We start from the raw sequence: 19,381 nt of genomic DNA, 5'->3' as shown, positions 1-19,381 counted from the left end.
ATAGTATATAGTTAATGCATTATTAGAAGACATTATTTCATTTGTGTCCTCTAATAATGCATTAACTATATACTATATAATATATTTTGGGGCACTTTATAATATATAATAGTTTTGGGGCACTATAATATATAATAGTTTGAGGGCACTTTTAATTTGAAAGATACTCTGAGGAGAAAAAAACATGGGTAAGTAAACATAACTGATTTCACAAGAGTAATCTGGTATGAAATAAAGAGACGTGTTTGCAATTAATTATAATAAAAAAAGAATGACATGATTCACATAACAGAAATTCAATGATTGCTATTAGGATGCTTTGAAGGAAATAAACTGAACATTCTTCAGAAAGAGTCATAACATCAATATCTTTACCAATTTTTAACAAATTTGCTTTAGAGATAAAGACTACAAAATGTTAATTGCAAGTGATGACAACTGCAGTGTTTAGATGCCATAGTTTGTGTTTAAAAAGGTTTTTTAGTATATTGTTGAAAATAGAACTTATTTTAGTGTGTGTAGTCTCAAAACTTTGGGAACTACTAGTGGGTAGAAATATTTTTAAATTATAGTTTTTGTTGATTTAGGTTTAAAAAAGAATCCAGAGTACTGTGAAAATGTGAGTTTTTTGAAAGATGGATATTCTTTATGAGTTTATGGTGACAAGAAATTTTCACCTTTCTTGTTCTCTACTTAAATAGGAAATATGTCAATTTTAATTTTACATATCCAGGTAGAAAAGGGAGAGAACCAGACTTATGACTGATCTAAACCCTTTCTAACCTTCCTCGAAGATAATAGTTTTCAATATCTCCACCATGAATCCTATCACAATCCTGTGAAAACTATGGACTGTGTCCACATGGAAAAAAAAATTTCACTCAAACACAGATTTTGCATTCAATTTCAGAGGGTTCAAAGACCCCAAAAGCCCATTCTCAGACTCCAGATTGAGAACACCTAATCTAGACCTTTCCAGCTTCAAGTACCTTCTACTACAGATAGTTCTAGTTGTGCATTGACTAAAATATGTTTAATAATGCTTCTTGAGGTTTAAATCAAAGAAAAAAGACATTTAACTAAGAAATCAACTGTATAAATCACTGATTATCACTTAGTTTAAAAACTAGGGGAAAGTACCGTCTACAAAGCAACAGTGAAAATTATTTTCTTATAAAAAAACTAGAAGTATTTTTCCTAATATGCTTTAATTTTTGAGTAAGCATATGATAATTTTTTTTTCCAGAACTGTGGGGAAACCTTATTATTATTGTTACATTCTATTGTAGTTTTGTGAGCTGGAAGCAAGAATGCCTTGCAAGAATGCAATTCATTTGGATTTTGATATTTAAATGTTCATTGGATTACATATGGAGAAATTATATTTTAAAAAAACTTCTCTATGTGTATCTCACCCTCTGCCATTTACCTTATACTTTATTAGTGTTGAAAATGCATTTTTAAGAAAACTATATAGACATTGTTCTATAATAAAAATTTGAAATATTTACGTGATATATCTATATATTTTGTTTTTCTTTTATTTGCTTAAACTGATTGATAGAAGATTAAGAATTTTTATTGGCCTTGGCACTCAAACTCTCATATAAAAGCCAGTGTTCAAGTAAGCTATGTGAGATTACCAATAATCCAAACTTCCTGCTCAATCCTCTTGGAGATAAAAAGCCTTATGCAATCATGTTCATCATCTCAGCAGCTGCTGTCACTTTTCAATAGATTGTTACTTCCAGTCTTCAACCCTTCATGAATGAAATTGTCCCAAATAAGTCTCTATTCATAGGTCAGAGTTTATAAACTTTGACACTATTGGCATTTTGGGCCAGATAATTCTTTATTGTCAGGAGCCGTCCTGTGAATTCTAGAATGTTTGAAGTACCTCTGGCCTCTCTCCACTAGATGCCAGTAGCATTCCCTTCAGTTGTGACATCCAAAAATGACCCCAGATAATGTTAAATGTTTCTTGGAGGCAAAACAAAACAAAACAAAAAACAACAACAACAACAAAAAACACTGAGATGGGTGTTTTATATCATCTCCCAATGTCTTCTGCATATCTAAGCTCCAATCAACGACAATGGCTGCTCACTGGATAATATCCTCTTTATTCATTGCCTTCCCTTGTCTCACTTATCACTTTCCTTCCGTGCTTCTTGCACACCCCAAATAAACCACTTTCCATTAAATGATCATATTAAGGTCTGCTCCTGGGGAACATAAATTAAAGCACCTTCTAACCTTACAACTTTAAAAGTAGAAAAATCCCTATTTTAATGAGCACTTACAGATGTAAAACCATACTAGACATTTACATGATATAAAGTTAACCAGTTCTCTCTCTTTGTTTTGTTTTATGAGTTTATTGATAGTTCCTTTTACTACTGTGTGACAATAAAACTCTGAGCCAAGAAGGTGTTATCCCTTTGAGAGGTAGAAACAGAAAGACCCCCCCTCCCAAAAAAAAGTATTTGGGCCAAATTGGTTCATTTTTAAGAATAATTTATAAACTAGCTAGAATTTTGTCCCAATTGTGAAAGTTGCCCCTTAGAACAAAAGAAGAGGTTTTTTGATTTGAAGAGTTTTAAAATTAGGACTTTAATTTCCTTCCTTTTAGTTAAATCACCATCTCCCAGTGATTTTCAGTGATGGTTTAGTAATACCAAGATTATCTCTGATTATCTCAAAGTATATTACAAAAGCATTTGCTAGGAGAGAAAACAAAATATATTCAAGTACCTTTCTAATATTTGGTTGCAATAAAGATGTTTGAACCAGGAAAAAGGAGAGGAAACCTAGAAATCGTATACTCCTTTACTTACTCCACACACCCTTAGCCAATGTTTGAAAAGCTGAGTGACTTTGGTTATATTGTTTTGGTCTGTTTTATTGCCAGACGGACAATACTAGAATGTCCACAATCAGTTCCACTCCTTCCCCAAATGAAAGATATTAAACTGTGTATCTTTTTTTTTTTCTTTTTTTTCTGGCATTATAAGCTATCCAACCCTGAACCACCTAAGGTTTGGGGGAGAAATAAATGAGAAATATAGACATTAATACCAAACATGTATTTTTTTTATATTTCAGCATATCAAGGAGATAATATATTCTTTATCACTAATGAAAATCTTCCTTCTGAAAGGTCCTCAATTCCTAGTTGAGCTGAGAATTGTGGAATTTGCCAAAATATAATTTTGAGATTTTTCTCAAGTATACTTGGAATTGCTGAAATGCGCATAAGAAACTCTTATACACATGCATGACTGCAGTACTTCCTTGTGCACATTGAAGTGGCATATAGAAAAACAGCGAAAAGATAGGAATTACATTGCCAATTGAAAAATTCATAAGTAGAGTAGAAAAGGAATATAGCTAGGAAGATATGACCGAGCTTTACAGGTGGATCTTTTTCTAGATTACTGAAATGATTCTCTACAGTGTTAAGAAATTTCTATTATTAATCTATGGCACATGGGTACTGAATGCCCAAATAATAACAAGAGCAGCAGCAGCAACAAAAATAAATAGCTAGCATTTATTGAACTCTAAATATGTGCCAATGAGTCTTCTAAGCCCTGTATCTCTATATATGTATAAATATTTCATCCTCACAATAGAGATTCACACTGTTACTGCATTATGCATGGGGAAACTGAGACAAAAGGATTCATTCATTTGCTCAGGGTCACACAGCTATTAGCGGCAAAGCTAAGATTAGAACTAAGGAAGTACGAATTATAACTATTATGCTGTTCTAAATGTAGTTAGATTACAACAGTGATTTCACTAGCGTAAAAATTATAACAAAAGTTTTCCAATAAGACAAAAAATTGAGCAGTGTCCTGAGCTCCTTATCCCTTTTCTCTGGGCTGACAAAAATGTGAACAGAATAATATAAACATTTAGAGTTACTTTGGAAGAAAGGAAATTAGGTTTTCTTGAGAGAATGTTACCTTGTCAGTATATTGTAGACATAGAACCTCTAGAGAACTGGGATGTACAAAAATATTCCACCTTTGGCTTTAAAAGATGATTTTCAAATAGATATTCGTACACATAGTAAATGCATGTTTCTCAAATTTGATCTTATTCATTAATGATGAAACAAAGATACTGTTAGGAAACTTGTTCTTGTATGAATTATCAGCAGTAAGAAACCTAAGATCACAAATCTGACTGGATTCAAATTATGACAGAAATTGGAAACATCTCTTGAGGTGAACAAAAAAGTTTTTATTAAAATTAATGTCTTATGCCAATGTTGAAAGAACTGGGTTTGTGTCTGTTACAGCTGTACTGAGTTGATCTATACTTTCTCAATTGTTGAAATAATATCAGTAACCGTGGTTAAATCAGTGGTGCAGTTAATAACATGGAAATGTGTCCCCTGATACATCACTACTGACATTTGTGGACCAGCTGTGCCACAGCCAATTCATTTGCTTGATCCTGATTTAGTCTAAGTGCAAACTTATAATCAAAGGGAAATACAAAAATAAAAATAAAATATTGACAATATTGCTGTATTGCCACACTAAATTTTTTCCTTAAGGAAAAAAAATGGGTTGTCAAACTGTTTTTCTTTTTTCATCTTCAAAGGACAGACATTGAAATAGAACTTCCACTGAGGCAAAGATATGAGAACAAAGCAGGAGAACAAATGAAAGGGTGGCACAGAGAGTGCTGTGTTCAGTAACCAACACTGTCAATCAATATGGACTTGTTACTTTAATGAATTCTCAAGTGTCATTATTAAGAGAAACGAGTGTCTGTTATTTCAGAATGTAAAATGAATTAATTTCTATCCAAGAGACCTCTGACAACTCACACTTTTAGTTCTATCATTATTATGTACATCGATGTCAGAATAAGGTATATTCTCACTTTGGGCAATGTTCAAATGCAGATACATATAGTAAGCTTCCTTTAGGCTGGCAAGTACAGTCCATATTTACTAAAAATGCTTTTTGATTTCTGATCCACGCTTTACATATTCATTGGTGATCAGTCTCACTTAACGTGACTAAAAATAATCTCAACAGTCTTGGGTGAAATGAATGAAGAATAAGAAAGGCAGAGGTACAATGTAACAGAAAGATATGGGTTTTGCTATTAGGGAAACTAGAATTTCACTGGGTATTGTGCTAGCTATTTAACCATGGCTTAAGTTTACTCAACTAGAAAATGGAGGTAATATTATTTATCTCATGAGTAGATATTGTAACGATTAGACAACATTCATACATGACAGCTGTATACACTCAACGTTGCTTTTAAGCATATTAACAGTAAACTTTCACCTTTAAAAGAATTGGAGATTTCAAAATTGATGAGTATCCAATAAGCAAATAAAAATATAGAGTTTTTTAATGTCTCTATAGAATATGATAGCTTATCATTCTAAAATAATTTGGATCTTTGTAAATGCAATACTATTGCTTTCCACTGACCTAAGAGGGAAATGTGTCAAGCAGGGCTCCTCATTCTAGAGCAAAAGAACATACAACAGCATATATTGAAACAAATCTCTGTTGATTCAGAAAGATGGATGAATGAATGAATAAAAGACTGCAAAGGGGTCTTGAGGATTGTTATGAATTCCTTATTTTATTCTAGATGGAAAGAATTCTTTATGAAGAATCGTCAATTTAAGAATTCTCATTTCAATAGTTAAGATTTCACAAATTAATAGAATTAAAAAAATAGATGTTTTAACTTGCCTTCAATGTAAACAAAGCCGTATAACATTTCCTACAAATTCATATTGCAATTTTTCAAAGTAGAAAAAGCTCAATTAGGAAAAAACCTGATCTACTGAAATCTAAACTTACCTAAAAACAAAGAATAGCTTTGTTTGCATTTCAAGTTCAAGTGGAAAGTAGAATGGCTTATCATGCAGTTGATCTTCATAGAAAGACATTTTCAAAAAAAAAAAAACTTCCAAGTTCATGACAGCTCTAGAAATCATTTTGAATGAATAATTACACATATAACATATTACTGAAATGTACACTTAAAACCTGTATAATTTTATTAACCCATGTCACCCCAGTAAATTTAATAAAAATAAATAAAAATAAAATAACACTACCCTTTTATAAAGAAAATTCTACAGGGGAAAATAAGGCTTTGATTCTCACGTCTCAACATTACTTCTGTGCTACCAGCTGTCTTGCATTTGGTAGTGCCCAGAATTCCTGAGAGATTTTCTCTTTTTTCCTACCTAGCTTCCCCACTCCACTTTCAGCACATTATTTTCAAACATTCAGTGAAGTCCTACGTGTAAGAAATGACAGTTAATGTCATCTTTCTCTGTATCTGGAGTCCTTGGAATTTCAATACATGAGAGAGGCACAGTCAGTCAATAAATGTTAAAGTTTGGGCTGTTTTTCCCTATTCCATTCTATGGTAAATTTTTTCCCTTCTTGCTGCTTCGCAGAGAATGCAAGCAGTCATGATTTCTCTCTCCTAAAAATGGTTTGCACATTCTTTCATATGGATTTCTTGTTGTCCTCAGCTTTCTGACATATTCAAGAGAACTATGATGCTATAGCTTTTCTAGCTGATCATCTGTATTGGGATGTGATCAATGGTTTCGTGAAACACTCTACATCCTAAACTTACTTTCACCTTTATAGCTTATTTTCACTGAAAATAGAACCCAAATATAACAGATATTATCTTTCACACCTTAACAATGTAATCCCGTTGTCTTCTAGCTTTCATCATTTATTTGACAAATCATCTGTCAGTGTTATTTTTGCTTCGTTGAAAGTAAGGTCTCTTTTTTTCTTTTTTTTTTTCTTTCTTTTTTTTTTTTTGGCAGTTTTATGATGATGCATCTAGATGTGATTTTCTCTTCTTTTTCATGGTACACATGGTTTATAGGTCTTCTTGAATCTTAAGGTTTGTGTCTTTCAACATTTTTGGACCCTTTCTCCCAGGATTCTTTTCACTATGAAATAAAGGCTATATTATATATTTTAACTGTTTCCCATATGATTCAAACTATTTATGTATTTATATATTTCAGGTTTTCAGATTTAGCACAAATATTGCTATCTTTCATTGTACCAATCCAGTCTTATCCTATATATCAGAGTTCCCAACCACCAGGCCATAAACTGATACCAGTCCATGACCAGTTAGAAACAAAGCCACATAGTAGAAGGTGAGTGGCTGGCGAGCAAAGCTCCATCTGTATTTGCAGTGGCTCCACCTCAGATCATCAGACGTTACATTCTCATTGGAGCACTTGTCCCTGGCACCAAAAAGATTGAGGACTGCTGCTGTATACAGTTTCCATTTAGTAATTTTAGTTACTATATTGTACAGATCTAGAATTTCCATTTGATTTTCTTAGATTCAAGTTATCTCTTTCTCTATTTATTTCTCTAGCTTCTTAAATATATAATCATAGTTGTTTTAAAGAACTTGTCTGCTAACTTGCTTATCAGGATTAATTTAGGATCTGTATTTATTTAGTATCTCTATATGTCATATAGTCATATACTCCTTTCTCTATGCAGTGCAAGTCACTGGTATTAAAATGAAAAAGGTATGTTCTTCTCCCAGAGAGTGTTCCTTCCATACCAATCCATAACAGGGGGCTCATTTCTTTTGTTCAATCTAGAACTAAAATAAAATAAACCTTGCTAGGAGTTCTGAACATTTTTCATGTGCCTAGATTTGCCCACTACTTTGCTTTATGGCTTCTCCACTTGATTTTTATCTTCCTATTTGAAATTTATAAAAATATTCTTGGGATACTTTAGGTTCTTTCATTACAGGTCACAAAATCCAATTCTAACTAACTTAAAAATATGAAATTTCTTGTAGGCTAAATGACAGATGAAAGATCAGGCTCACAACAAAGAATAAGCAATATCTCATGAATTAGGGTGGGACCAGATGGATGAATATTAGCAACTACTAAACCATTTTATTCAGGTGCATTGATATAAGTTACCTAAAACACAGTTCCTTATTTTTTCATCTTTTTTTCCTTTATATAAGATAACAATTTCTGGTATTAAAAAAAAGCCAAATTTATTTATTTATTTATTTTTTTAATTTACTTTTTTATGATGACATTGGTTTCAGCTTTTTTAAATCTATTTTTATGGTGACATCGGTTAACGAAATCCAATAAGTTTCAGCTGTATACTTTAACAATAAGGCATATATATATATATATATTTACACTGTGTGTTCACCTCCCATAGCTAGATTTCTTTACGTCACCACATATTTGACCCCCTTTACCCTGTCTAACTTCCCCCTTCCCCACCCCTTACCCTCTGGTAACCGCTAGTCTATAGTCCATGTCCATGAGTCTCTGTTTGTTTGTCCTGTTCATTTGTTGCTTTTAGGTTTATATCTCACATATAAGTGATATCATGTGATTTTCTACTTTTTCAGTCTGGCTTATTTCACTTAGCGTGATTATCTCAAGGTCCATCCATGTTGTTGCAAATGGCAGTATTTCATTTCTTCTTATGGCTGAGTAGTATTCCATTGTATATATGCACCACAGCTTCTTTATCCAATCGTCTATTGTAGGACACTTCTGTTAAAAGCTCAATTTTTTTAGATGGCATCAGTCAACAACAGTAGGGAAATGTAAAACCTCTGAAAATATATATAAAAAACACAGAAATTTAGTTTCTAATTGACTAAGAAAAGGTTCCTTATAACTAAATTAAAAAGCACAAATACGACATTTCCTGTTATTATCTCATTATACAAATATTATTGTACATGCAGAATGATTGTAAGTTCAAAGCATTATAAGAGAAAATGAAATGCTTATTACTATGTTAAGCCAATATAGGTGCCCAGCTTTATTTTCAGGATGACTAGTTATTTTTAGTATTTTTAGTATTTCTAGGATCCAAATTTTACAGCTCTGATATACGTGAGAAGTATTATCTGTAACATTAGAGATATTGAATTAAAAAGATGTATAGTTCTTTATATGGTAGGTTTAAGTTAATTTACTAGAAAAATGATAATGTAAATATGTCATACTAATATTTAGAAATATAAATTAACCTTTACTTTTTGCTGTATGATTCATGGAATGTTATTGCAAGGGACACTAGAGATCAAATAACCTTAACATGTCATTTCACATTAATTATTGTACATAAAAGTGCTGAGTCTGCGTGAACTGTGTGCAGAATTGGTTCACTTTTGGTTTTACAGATTTTGAGATTGTTGGGCCTTAGATCACAGTGAATGACCTCTTTATTTAATCAGATCATTTCTCACTTAGTAAAATAAATAGTAAATGTATTAACAGGCCTAATATGTGTTTTTCTTTTTAACGTGGTCTATAAAGAAAGCAGTTGAGCGTTATTATTAGAAGTTAGTGTACTGACAGTCATATTAGTTGATGCTCATACCATGTTGCCTGATATCATGACAAATAAAAAGCATATAAATTAGTAATAATTAATATGAGCTTTTACATAGAAAATAATAATATTAAACATATAAATGATAAAACTGAATAATCAGTACATCATGGTCACCAAACTTAGTACTAAAGAGTTTCTCTACTGGCAGATCTATTAGACTTTATCCTTAGCATACTAGCAATCATGATACAAAATATCAGGGTACTTGTCCAAGATAACACAGCTGATTAAATGGCAAATATAGGAAGGGTATTCTCATCTCCAAGCACTGCTTTTTTCCAAAAATTTTTCTCATAGGAAGAATGCTTTTTAGCAAGGAACATACACATAGTTTCTTCCTATTATTGATGTGTTCAGAAGAAGTTCTTTATCCCTATTCTTGAAGAGTTTACAGTCTAGCTGGAAGGTGGCATATAAATGTGAAATTCATTAAAATTATTAAATGTAACATCTTCATAAGTATAAATTAACATACTAAAAAGTGATGATATAAGAAATGTTAAGTTATGCAGAGTTAATCAAGTACTTTGTAGAAAAGGCAAATTTGAAATAAAGTTTTGAAAATGATGAAGATGAATGAGTAGAAATATTAGGAGGAAAATCCCGTGATTAAAAACACAAAGGGACGAATGAATGTTAAAGAGCTTAGTAAAATTATTTCAGGGATGAGTATAGACAGGTGGTGAAGCAGTCATTAGACAGCTAGAAAGCTGTTCAGAAGACTGTGTATTTTTGATAGAATAGGAAATACTAAAGACAAGCTGTAGTTTCTATAGGAAGAATATTGCACAATGAAAATGGATCTGAAAAGAGTATTTTGGTAATAAAGAATACTATAATTTAAAAAATCCTAGCATTTGTATAGTGTATAGCATTTTTTTTTATTGTTTTCTTATTTCTCTTTACAACTACCATTTCGTGGCATTGAGTGCTAATAGCCCTCTTGCATTTATTTCCCCTTTATTCCTTTTAATAATAGAACTCCTAAATTTTAGTTATAACTTGATATCCCAGCAAGATATATTTCTTAGCTTCTTTTAGTGTAACTGCATCTATGTACTCATTCAGGCCAGTGATAAATGCAAGGAAATTACAGGAGCAACTTTTGGATTATCACCTTAAATATAAAGCCCCCAAGCCTGGATTTCTTCATTCACCTTCTTCTGGTCTGGAAGGTGGATATAGATGTTAGGCAACATTGATGAAATGATCAAGGATGGAATGCACAGATGATAGAGCAAGAGGAAAGAAACCTGGATCCCTAAATGTTTTCTTGGAACAGATCATTTATACCAGCTCTGGAAAATTCACTTCTGCATTGTTTTGTGTGAGGTAAACTCCCATGTGAGGGTCTCTTGTTTCAGCAATACAGCCTAAAAACTAATGCAGAAATTGATATCTAAAAGTAGGTCTTTGCAACAAGAAAAATTTAAAATATCTGGCATCGTCTTGGTATGTGGACAAATAGGCAAAAGGATATACTATATGCTGATATACTTGTCACACCTGTCCTGAGGAAAAACATTTGGTGAACTATAACTTCTAAAAATTGGAAGTCACAACAAATGCCTTTGAGCTTGTAACTGTAGGGGAAGAGGACGGAAAGCACAGAATTCTGTTTTCCTACTTTAGCAAAATTCTATAAGAAAAAAGATAAATCCAAGCAAAAATCTGCCAGTATGTAAACAGAAGCGGAAGCGAGGAAGTCTCTGCCTGTGGCCTATAATCTAAATTACAAGGAATCAGGAAATTCAGAGAGATGGAAAAGTCAGTATTTCTGTATCCTAAACAGCAAGAGATAAGATTGTCACTTAAGAATTTTGCCTGGTCAGACACAGTCAGCCCAAAGACAAAAATAAGATTTAGAGTACATCCTCCCAATCAAACCTATTATTTCATTTGATAACCACTCTTGAATTGAGAGAGACAGGGATGGGAAGCGCAAAGATGCTGATAATGGTTGCCCAATGTAATGTAATTAATATTCTCTCACTGAAAACAGAAGAGGGAGATGATGAGAGAAGATACTTTATGAGCATTGATGATCTGCAAAGACAATGGCAAACTCTTAGCTGATTTTTTTTTTTTATTAAAAGCATATAACCAGAGTGAGATATTAGAGAACACAAATAGTTTTTTTGTTTGTTTGCTTTTTGTTTCTAAAAATCATGCTATTGTGTGAACCTTATTTTGTCACATGTGCTCTAGAAATTATCTTCATCAGAACCCTGTGAAGTGCTGTGCTTGGTAAAATGTACATTTAATAAATCATTTCTCAGCTGGTGGGCTGCTAAAACTTATTTTTAACAAATGCCCAGTTGATTGTTATGAATACTAAAACTTCTAAACAACTATTCTACTTTATTAAAATAAGTTAATATTGAATGTGAGAAATATATTTGTTTTGTTTTTCTTTGTATGACAATAAGCACATTGTCAATGACAAGCAGGTACTAACTGTACATATTTGGTGATGAGAATTAAAATTAAAATAATAGTTCTTTTAAAATGTTTGTTATTAACACAGACTTCTATTAATGCAGAGATTATCAAATAACAGTATGACTATTTTATCAGCAGATAACTAAATAAAATTACTTTCGTCTGTGTTGTTATAGCTTTCAAAAGAAAATAATGTGCCTACTTACTGAAAATATAAATATTTTAGCAAAACAATGAACAGTTTTGAAACTTATGACGAGAAATACCTGAGAGTACGAGAGACAGAGAGAGAAATTGTATAGCCCTATATTATAAGAAAAAGTAACCTAATCGTCAAGTTAATGGTAAGAGATTATTTATGTATAGTTGCAAATGAGTCTTTTAAAAAACTTTAACCCTCTTTCTCCTTAAACTTTATATAATGACATGAAAGTTAGCCACTATGAGTTCAGTAATGTTGACTTATGAATCTTTTTGTTAAAAGTGAAGTTATATCTAAATTCAAATAATATTTTATATGAAGAATTAAGTTACAAAAGAACATGTATATGAAATCTGTTTTTGAAGAATCAATACAAGGCATAGTAAATACTGAAATAATCTTTGCTGTTAGCACTCTATAAATCTTTCATGATAATTTTTGCCTGAGCTAATTTTTAATTGCATTAGCATACTCTTATGCAATATGTATACTAACATGCACAGTTAACTCACTTACTAAATCAAATATTACTTGAGATAGAAATATAACTTTTTTTATAAACAAGACTGTATCATTACAATTAAATATTAAAATGTCATTCAGGTCATTTCCTTGGTGAAATAACATATGATAGCTCTAGTATATACTTAATGGACCTACTAAGAGAATGACAATATGTCTTAGATCAGTTCTGCATCCTCAGCTTTGGTATAATTGCCATGCTCATTAAACAGTTCATTTAAAACAAATTATTACACTGTTAAGATATTTCTCATTGTAACCAAAACATTTAACACATTTTAGCATTATAAAGAATTAGCTGAAACTTATATTCAAGTAACCACATACTTTAAATATATATTTACATTAATCTCATAGCAACCCTACTAATGAATTTGATCTGGAAGAATGGCACTATCCAATTCCTTTCAAGGCTTATTTGAGCTGCTTCATATCATCACAAGCTCTGAAAATCCACAGTATTCAAAAGGGTTTTTCTTAAAGAGAAGCAAGCATCGTAAGCCAACCTTATAAGGACATAGAAAAAGTTCCTGTATAAGCAAATACATGATCAACTATAGCCAGTTGACAATGTTAGTTTCTATGGAAACGATAGTATGACTCTATGTTAATGACTTCCCTTTCTTCTTGGAAAACACTGCAGGAAGAATAGTAGTGTTGTATTAATTACCAAGAAAAAGGGTGGGAGAGGGACAGAGGAAAAGGAGAGAGATAAATTTAAGTTAATTAAGTGAATAGATAAAAGATAAATAAACATAAATATGATGAAACGTTTGAAAAAATATAGATTTTTTTTTCCGAAGAAAAGAAAAAAGAATCGGGCTGGGCTGGTTAGACCCTAAAATTGAGCAGTGACATTATCTACAGTGCAAGTGTTCTGGAGACTGTCAGCTGTTGATGATATTACACACCACACTAAGTGGATTGCCTACTTCGAGTCATTTTTTTGAGAAGGGGAAAGGGAGAAAAATTTGATTTTACATCCAAGATCTATTTTTATTTACATCTGTGACCATTTCTATATTTTTGCTAAGACTATTATTTAATGTGAGAATTAAATTTAAAATAATTTAAAAGAATTTTGAAAACCTGAAATAAACTTAAAATGCTTTCCATAGTACACATCCATGATTCTTGACAACTTTTTTTTCACTCTCTAAATTCAGGTTTTAGATATTTTTTTAAAAAAATCACAACTTGGTAAACAATATTTACGAAATGTTGTAAATCCTACCATATTTACAAAAACATCTTCTCCTAATTTTTAGTATATTTCCAAATGTGAGATCATCCTAAAATTTGTATGTAGTTGTAAAATTAAAAATTTAATGGCATGATGCAGAAACAACCTATACTATTTATGGCATATAGCTTTTCACCTCTGAAGTGATGTTAACTTCAGAGCCTTTACACACTCTAAAATATTTTTTGAAACTACTCTCTGTGTATCTCAACATCTAAAGTAATATATCATATAGTTTTATCAAACATGAACACATATGTCTTTAAATGTAATTAATTGCTTTCAGTATGTTACCTAAATTTGCAAAGACATTTTATGTTCCTACACTATGATAAAAATTTACAAATTGTAAAGACCTTGCATAATTTGATTGCTCTGAGATCTTCAGAAAATGTTATACAAATGGTAATTTAAAAAATCTTTCTGTTATTTAAAACATTTTAAAACCATGGTACACTCACAAGACTTCAAAAAAAAAGTATTCTAAATATGTTTTTCAAAACAAAACAAAATTTAAAAATGTCTCCACCACACAATTTTTTAAAATATCTAAAAATCACAATCTCATGTGAGTTGCGACTACATTCCAAAGGTAGGTATTGCTTCATTCAAGATAACAAGATGCTCACAGAGGGAATCTGACTACTCTCACTGACTCATCTCCACAGTTTTAGTTTAATAAGAACTGCTCTGCTCACTCACAATCATACTTTTATTAATGGAGTTTGCTTGGCTCTTGGTATGAACTTACTAACTATATCAATATTCCGTGCTTGAATTAAGGGCATAATAGCTTCTATGCTGGTTTCACGACCTATTTCTTGGACTATCTAGGGGCATTTGTTCTAGTCCAATGTGATTCATCAGCCATGTCATAGATCTGAAAATTGGTCCATTTCAAGCTTGATAAGGAGTACAAAAAAGCAGACACATGAACAGCCCATTACCTAGTTCTTTATAAACATATTTGATTGTGGTTCCTGAATTTTGTTTCACTTTTTGAGCATCAAAAATCTCTGTAATTCTCAGCACCTAAGCCACAGTCTTAGTATAAAGTCATTAGTTTCCCAGTGTTGTAAGCCAATGAAATATCTGAGGTTGCAAAGTAATAATCATTATCATTTTACTATATACATTAAAATCTTTATGTAGTATTTAAGATACCACAAAACATTTCTAGCATAACATGTACTTGTAGCTCTGAAGTATTGACTTAATATAAGGACCAATATCAAACCTAAAATAGTTTTTTTTTTAACATTTATTTCACTTTGTTAAGGGATGTTCCCAAAACGTTGGATCTCTATACCAATTTTTTTTTTCAATGAACACTATAATTCTGGAATTACAGCAACTGTAAAGAATGCAATGTTGAAAGTAAAACATTTGCTTTCAGACCCTGCAATTGTGTGAGATAAACTACCTGGAAGTAGACATGATGTATGTGCACCAAGACAATCATTAACCACAACAAAAAATGGGTGAAATGTTTTAAATCTAAAAATCAGAACAAAACAAAACACTGTTTTTTTGTACCAATAGGAGATTGGTTCTTGAAAGGCACCTAGGTGATCTATTCTTGTTTATTAACAACAAACAGAGCATAGTTAAAATTTAATTCTTCTGAGAGAGAGTTTGACAAAAATGTCTGTATGTATTTTGGAGAAAGCAACCTTCAAAAAATAATAAAGTATAAAATTCACTAGGTTATTTTTAGTTGATTTACCTGGATAATTTCCTGGTTTTATTTTTCCGAAGGCACGACTATCCCAAACTGAAGCATGTATATAATAGATTATCTAAAATTTTACTTGCAGTTTGTGTACTTTCAGAAATCCAAGAAATGGTAATTCTAGATTGTAGAAGATAAACACATTTATATTACTAGATTGTAGTTCATAAGACAGTTGGAGCACTTGCATGTACTATATTTCTATCATTTGCACTGCCAAACAGATTCTAGTAATATGGGCAGGTGCACGTAAGCTTCCCATAGTAGAGTTAGATGAGAATCAGAAAAAATTTTTACAACTCATTGAACAAGTATATTCGAAGCAATAATACTCTCTCATTTCTTCCCATAGGTCTCTATGTAAAGAAAACTTGAAGAGAATGAACACTGTCCTTACCAATATTCAAAGCTATCTCTAAAGTTTGTGCAGTCCAGAACAAAAATGAAAATGGAGGCTCATAAATTGCAGTGTACATGTTAACAAATTATAAATCAAGCTGAAAAACTTTTCAAAAAATGTTTTAACTTATTGCTTTGACACATATATATTTTAAATGCTCTGGAAACCCAGGCTTGAATTTTTGTGCCAGAATCAGGCCTTCCAGAAAAAGACAGTTCTGGGCTCCCACCCACATTATATTACACCTTCCATCCTCTATATTTTCTTCCCCTTCGCTAGCAACTGCCCTTTTTTTTTTTTCCACCACAAATCACCTCATGATCATGCACTGGACACTCCAGGTCTCAGGTGCACTCTTCATCTATAGCCTCTGCAAAGAGCTACAGGCCCACCCTTGGATTCAGGGGAGTGCACACCAGTAAATGGTCCATCTCTACAAGTTTAGATGTAAGACAGACCTGTGTAGGTCGTAAATCGGTTTAAGGCTGTTAAGGCAGGGAATTCTGGCGTTCTAGTACCCAAAATGAAGCCTGAGAGTAAAAATGCATGTTCCAAATGGGCATGAGGTCTTATTCCTGAGATTCCTTACCCACAGAGAAACCCATAGTTAGAGGGAGCCAGGATAGGACCCTCTAAAATGAAGGTGCAGAGCATGGACTCCATTCCTCTGGTTTAAGGCAGAAATGTTTACCTGCTTTAAAAAATGTCTTCAGGATATTTGAATCCTGAAATTATAGAATATTACTGAGTAGAGATCAATTTTTATCATTTAAAAAAAAAGTTAAGACCCTTTTTACAGCAGTTTTAGGTTCACAGCAAAATTGAAGGAAGAGATTTCTCATATATTCCCAGCCTGCACACATGCATAACCTCCTCCATATCAACATCTCACACCAGACTAGTTCATTTGTTACAATTGATAAACCTACTTTGACACATCACAATCACCCAAAGTCAGCAGTTTGCACTCTAAGGTGTTACACATTCTATGGGTTTGGATAAATGTATAATAATATAAATATATCATTATAGTATCTTACATAGTCCTTTCACCATCCTAAAAATTTTCTGTGTTCTGCCTATTTATCCCTACCCATATCAACCACTGGCAAACACTGATCTTTTTACTCTCCCTATAGTTTTACCTTTTCCAAAAGGTTATATAGTTGCAATCATATAATATATAGCCTTTCATATTGGCATATTTCATATAGTAATATTCATTTCAGTTTCTTCTATGTCTTTTCATGGCTTGATAGCTAATTTCTTTTTAGTGCTGAATAATATTGCATTCTCTGGATGTGCCATGGTTTATTTATCCATTCACATTCTGAAAGCCATCTTGATTGCTTCTAAGTTTTGGAAATTATAAATAAGGTTGCTATAAACATTGTGTGCAGGTTTTTGCATGGACATACATTTTTAAAACTTTTGGGTAAATGCCAAATAATATGATTGCTGAATTGAATAGTAGGAGTATGTTTAGGTTTGTAAGAAATCATCAAAATGTCTTCAAAAGTGATGATGCCATTTTGCATTCCTACCACCAGTGAATGAGAGTCCCTTCTATTCCATATCTTTGCCAGCATTTGATGTTCTCAGTGTTTTTCTCTTTCTTCGTGGGTGGCTTATCTTCTCATTGTTTTGGCAGTAACTTTCACAGAGCAAAAGGGTTTAATTTTAAGAACACCCGGTTTATCAATTATTTCTTTCATGGATTGTGCCTTTAGCATTGTACCTAAAAAGTCCTTGCCATACCCAAAGTCATCTAGGTATTCTTATGTTATATTCTAGTAGTTTGTGGGGTAAACACCAGACAGATTTTTTTTTTATTTGTTTGTTTTTATAATGCAAGTGCCTGGCATTAACCTTTTGATTGCAAAAGCATCCAGTTATCTGGAATAAACATATTACCAGCCATAGGAACAGATAGAGCCAGGCCTTCACACCCCTGAAGTTTCCTTTATTTTAGTAATCTCTGGTTGACTTAGATAATTGGCCATTTGGCTGCTCGTTTATCCCTTCCTATGCTTTAAATCCTGCTCTGATGTTTTAAATTTACCAATAAAGAATGAGCCACCAAAACCCTAGCCCCGCCTCCGTTTACCTCAATAAAAGAGGAATTCCAAATCTGTGCTCTCACATGCGTTTACAAGATCTCTTTCTGTGTGTGTGTGTGTGTGTGTGTATCTGTCTTCTTCCTTCCACCACTGGCTGTGTGTCCCAGGCTTTTCATGATGTACCCTCCAAGACCTGTGAATAATAAATCTTGGTTTTATTTCAAATCCCCCAAATGTTATTGTTAAGTGCATTTTGCAATCATAGTAAGAACTGCAAGGGCCAGTCTATCCACAACATTGGTTTCTATGGCAGCTTCCCATGGGCCCCGGTAAGTACCACCAAGCATTTCTAGCCTACAGCATCACCATTAATATGCTGAGATCTGTACAGAGTTTTATAGTTTGGCATTTTACATTTATGTCTATGTTTCATTTTGAGTTCAATTTTATGACAGGTGTAAGGTCTGTGTCTAGATTCATTTTTTTGCATGTGGATGTCCAGTTCTAGGAAAACTTATTGAATAGACTATCTTTATTGTCTTTGCTCCTTTGTCAAAGCTATGTTTATTGTGTCTAGGCTCTCTAATCTCCTCCATGGATCTATTTGTCTATTCTTTTGCCAATACCACACTCTCTTGATTATTATAGCTTTGTAGTAAGTCTTGAAGTAAGGTAGTATCACACTTTCAACTTTATTCTTCTCCTTCATTATCATGTTGGCTAGTCTAGATTTTTTTGTCTCTTCCTATGAACTTTAGAATCCATTTGCCAATATCCACAAAATAATTTGTTGGGATTTTGGTTGAAATTTCTTGAATATGTAGATAATGTTAAGAAGAAACAGTGCCACATACTTAAAATGCATAATTTTAGCTTTTTCTTATCAAAAATATACAACTATACTTAAATTTTTTAAAAAAGAAAAAATATATATACTTTAATTAAATTTAATATTTTCCTATGTTATACCACACCTGAGATTCCAATATTTTATCCATTTAGCTTCACTTGAGCCATGATTCTAGTTACTATAAAAAGTATTAGATCAAAATTTATCTTTACTATTTGATAAAGCTTCTTATTTGGCTATTTAATTATGCATATCAAATAAAACAATTGTTTAAGTTTAGGATGATAATGGCTATGAAAAAATTTTACAAAGTCATGTTTTTTTCCTAAACAATTTCTAGTGGAAAAGGGTATATCTGTATGTATTATAAAATGAGTTTTGCTAGACTTCTTACTTTACATAATGCACCTAAACAAATATCTTCTACCTTGACAATGGTACAATACACGCAGAAGCTTTATTAATAAAGCATCAAAAACTATGAGTGTTG

Source organism: Pteropus alecto, unplaced genomic scaffold, assembly GCF_000325575.1.
Source record: "Pteropus alecto unplaced genomic scaffold, ASM32557v1 scaffold76, whole genome shotgun sequence".
Taxonomy (NCBI): domain Eukaryota; kingdom Metazoa; phylum Chordata; class Mammalia; order Chiroptera; family Pteropodidae; genus Pteropus; species Pteropus alecto.
This window is presented reverse-complemented; position numbering follows the sequence as displayed.